Source organism: Rhincodon typus, chromosome 35 (genome assembly GCF_021869965.1).
Source record: "Rhincodon typus isolate 14 chromosome 35, sRhiTyp1.1, whole genome shotgun sequence".
Taxonomy (NCBI): domain Eukaryota; kingdom Metazoa; phylum Chordata; class Chondrichthyes; order Orectolobiformes; family Rhincodontidae; genus Rhincodon; species Rhincodon typus.
In genome coordinates this window covers 20,737,503-20,742,294 of record NC_063366.1, presented here as the reverse complement: position 1 = coordinate 20,742,294, position 4,792 = coordinate 20,737,503, and positions in this window count along the sequence as shown.

The window sequence follows — 4,792 nt, the reverse complement described above, 5'->3', positions numbered from 1 at the left end:
CTTGTTATCTCAGATTCTCCAGCATCTGCAGTTCCTACTACCTCATATTCCGCCTCGGGAGCCTACAACCCAACGGTCTCAATGTGGACTTTTCTAGTTTCAAAATCTCCCCACTCCCGCCTCATCCCATGACCGACTCTCCCTCTCATCCCGGCCTCCTTGACCTGACACAACCTGTCCGTCTTCTCTCCTACCTATCTGCTCCTCCTCCCTCATGACCTATCCCAACCACTCCCTACCTACACTCACCTATCACCATCCCACCCACCTTCCCCAGCCCCACCCCTCCTCTCTCTATTTATTTCGGTGCTCCCTTCCCCCTCCCCAACTCCGAGAAAGGGCCCCGACCCGAATTGTGAACTTTCCAGCTCCTCTGACGCTGCCTGACCTGCTGTGTATCTGATTCAAACCGCTTTCAGTTTTAATACTCCTGCCCTTGTGTACACGTTCAGTTTATCGATTTCCCGACGAATTTCATTGCAAACAATGCTTACTTTAAACTTTGTCCTCTCGATATTTTGACAGAGACAATCGGAAATATTCACATGTTGAAGAAGACACACAATCAGAAAACGGGGAGAGAGTTGAACGCTGGTGGGGAGTGTGAAGGTGCAGAGAGTGCTGTCACTCAGAGAGAGGGCGGCCGTGGTGGAAATGGGCGGGGAGCGAGTTTTCCTGAACTTTGCTCCAGACTAAACTCTGCCGATTACAGACCCTCTTCTGGAAGATCCAGATCACTGAGCTGGATTGTGTGAATGATTGCAACCGCTCAACCTCGAACACAAATTTCTGTAAATATCCAACAGATGTTGAGATGACAGATACAGAGAGGGGTCTTTCCAGGGAGTGGAGCTGTGGGAGGCCTGCATTTTCGTGGGTCTTTCAATACAATAGGATTTAGCAAGGCGCTTTAAAGTCCATTCGGCCTTTCTGAAATGTACGCGCTGTTGTGATTTACAGACACACATCAGACACCTGGAGCCCAGCAGTGAAACCAGTGAGCAGAGCAGCTGCTTTGTCCCTCTCAGTCCCGCACGGCAGGACCCGTCTGGATTCTTATCCAGGTCTCGAACCCCTCACCTGATTCAGAGGGAAGAGCGTTCCCACTGAACCACAAATGACACCTCCCACTGGAGCCACTCATTTCTACAGCCACACTCCTCAGTGACTGCCTCCGGGTCAGACTTACAACACCTGGATTCCAACTCATTTCAACTTTGGTGCTTTGAATCCACCCAGGATCATCAGTATCTCCGTGATACTCAATGACAGCTGCTCTCGCTACATCCTGAGATCCACTCTGTGTCCTCATGTGCACCCTCTCGATCTCTCTCTCTCTCCAACAGCATCACATCATGCTGGCTCAGGGCTGCACCACACCGCAGTTCCACTTCCTCATTCGATGTTCAAACAAGACATTTTTTTCTTTTCAGGCATCAAGGCACACAAGATGCAAGTCAGAGATACTCACCGCCCTCTGCAACCCTCCCCCGCTCTTCTTTCTGACTCCCTGCCCTCCCCCAACCCCACCTACATTTCCTTCTTACTAAGCGGGTGGCCATGGGTACCCGCATGAGTCCTAGCGATGTCTGCCTCTTCAAGGGATTCGTGGAACAGTCCCTTATCCTCTGTTACACTGGCACCATCTCACACCTCTTCCTCCGTTACATTGATGACTGTATCGGCACTGCCTTGTGCTCCCACGAGGAACTTGAACAGTTCATCAACTTTCCTAACACCTTTCGTCCCAAACTCAAATTCACCTGATCCATTTCCGACACCTCCCTCCCCTTCCTGAAGCCCTTTGTCTCCATCTCCAGTAACCGTCCTAACGCTGACATCTATTTCAAGCCCCCTGACACCCATAGCTACCTGGACTACATCTCCTCACCCACCGTCCTGCAAGAATGTAATCTCCTATTCCCAAGTCCTCCACCTCCACTGCATCTGCTCCCAAGATGGAGAGTTCCACTCCCAGAAATCCCAGATGTCCTCCTATTTCAAGAACCGCAGCTTCCCCCCTCCGGTGATCAAAAATTCCTTCAACCGCATCTCTTTCATTTCCCACGCTTCTGTCCTCCCACCCCTCCCCACCCCAACAAAAATAAAGACAAAAACCACCCGACCTCACATATCACCCCACCAACCTCCACATCCAGTGTGTCATTATCCACCACTTCTGCCACCTATAATCAGACGCTACGACCAAAAAGATATTTCCCTCCCACCCCTACTATCCTTTTGCAGGGACCGCTCACTCCACGATTCCCTCATCTATTCTCCACTCCCCACTAACTCCACCACCCCGGCACCTTTCCCTGCAACCGCAGGACTGCACCCTGCAACCTGCCCCTACACCTCACCCCTCACCTCCATCCAAGTTGCAAAGTAAACCTTTCATATCTGAGGGGGATTCACCTGTAAACCTCCAACCTACTGTTGCTCCCTATGTGGCCTCCTCTACATCGGTGGGACCAAGTGCAGTCTCGGGACCATTTCGTGGAGCTTCTGTGCTCTGTACATGACAAACGACAACACCTTCCAGGCACCAACCATGCTAACTCCTCCTCCCACTCCCTGAGTGACATGTCCATCCTGGGCCTCCTTCAATGCCACAATGACACCACCCACAAACTGGAGGAGCAACACCTCACATTCTGCCTTGGGAGCCTACAGCCCAATGGCCTTAACACAGAATTTGCCAGTTTTAAAGTTTCCCCACCCCCCGCCACATCCCACATCCAAATATCCCTCTCACCCCCACCTCCTTGACCTGGCACAACCTGTCCATCTTCTTCCACTCCAATCCACCCTCCCCTTCCCGCTGATTAATCCCACTACCCCCCCACCTGCACCAACCTATCACCGCTCCAACTTCCTTTCCCCAGCCCCATCCATCCTCCCTCCAGCCTCCTTGACCTGGACAATCCATCCATCATCTCTCCCACCTATCCACCGCACACATCCCACTGACCAATCCCCACCACTCTTGGCCTGCATTCACCCATCGCCATCCCATCTATCTTTCACCAGCCCCACCCCTCCTGTCTCTATTTATCTCCGAGCTGCTTTCCCCCTCCCCCTTTCTGAAGAAGGATCCCAACCAGAAACTTAAACTTTCTTGTTCCTCTGATGCTGCCTGGCCTGCCGTGGTCCTCCAGCTCCACCTCCTGTGATATATTCACCACCCCTCCTGACCTTCTGATCTCTGATGCTCAACATTCTGTACACAGCAATGGTCTCAGTTTTATCCCTCTGAGTCCCCACCTGAATTAATTTTGTGCATGAAGTGACATTGACCTTTTGTGTAGCTTTCGGATCTGTGCCCATTTCTTTGGGCAAGAGTCTCTCCCAATCCCATAGATCTCTTCACCAACATCTAACACTCTCCCTGCACCTGGTCTCCTCCCTCTGGCTTTCTACCTGCATTTAACCTTTTCATTGACAACTGTTGACATTACATTTGTTGCCTCGATTTCTCTGCCCTGTCCACCATTACCCATTCCAACCTATATCCCCCTGAACTTACTTCTCTCCATGCTCTTGGATCCAACGGTAGCATTGTAATCAAGGCTGCTTATAAATGTGATGCTGTTGTTGTCCGGTGGACCAACCTGCACATTGAAGAGGCTGAGTGCCAGCTCTCTGATACCTCCTCATATCTCCCCACAGACCATGTCCCCACCATACAACATCAGGCCATTCTGTCAGCTACAGTCACCAACCTCATTTCATCTGGTGACACCCTCCCCCAACCACCTCCAAGGTGATAGTCTGCCAGCCCCACACAACTTGCTTCTACCTCCTTCCCAAAATCCACAAACAAGACTGCCCTGGCAGGCCCATTGTTTCTGTCTGCTCCTGCCCCACAGACCTCATCTCTTCCTACCTTGACACCTGCAAATTTAATTTGAATCCGCACCGATCATCTGTAAAGCATCACACCCAGACCTACCCACTGACCTCTCCCTGCAACCTTGCAATTTCCATGGCCAATCCACCTACCCTGTACATCTTTGGACTCTGGGAGGAACCCAGAGGAAGCCCACACAGACACGGACAGTTCTCCGAGGCTGCAATTGAACCCGGGTCCCTAGTGCTGTGAGTCAGCAGTGCGAGCCATTGAGCCGTTAATAACAAAACATTGGCTTGGTCCAATCACTTACATTCACTGCACTCCAGTTTTGTTTTTCATTATTCTGCTGAAAATTCCAATGGGATTCACTCTGAGGAGCAAATTACAGGACACCTGTTTGAGGATCTTCGGGATCACAATTTCAAAACTTGATCACCAACGTCCAGTGAAATTGTGAAACAAGAGCAGAAATTGTTGGAAAAGCAGAGAGCGGGTCTAGCAGCATCGGTGGAGACAAATCCGAGTTAATATTGCGAGATTTTATATTATCTCATAATATTATGTTATTATGTCTTTACTAACTCACTCACCAGCTCGCGATATTCACTAATACCGCATTCCCGTTCATTCCATAATTTACCAATACCGCATTCCCGTTCATTCATTCATAACACGCTGTTTATATAGTAACTCGCTGTTTACCCTTTCCGAAATAGGGTCCTGACCCGAAACCTCAACCTTCCTACTCCTGTGATGCTGTCTGGTCTGCTATGTTCCTCCAGCCCCATACTATGTTATCGCTGTTTACTATAACGCGTTTTAATTCATTCATTCATTCACGATTGTTGCAGTGCATTTTTCTATTGCGAGATATAATCAATTAAAACGTTCCTTCCCATTCCATTACTATTTCTTCACACTTTCAAACCTTATCAG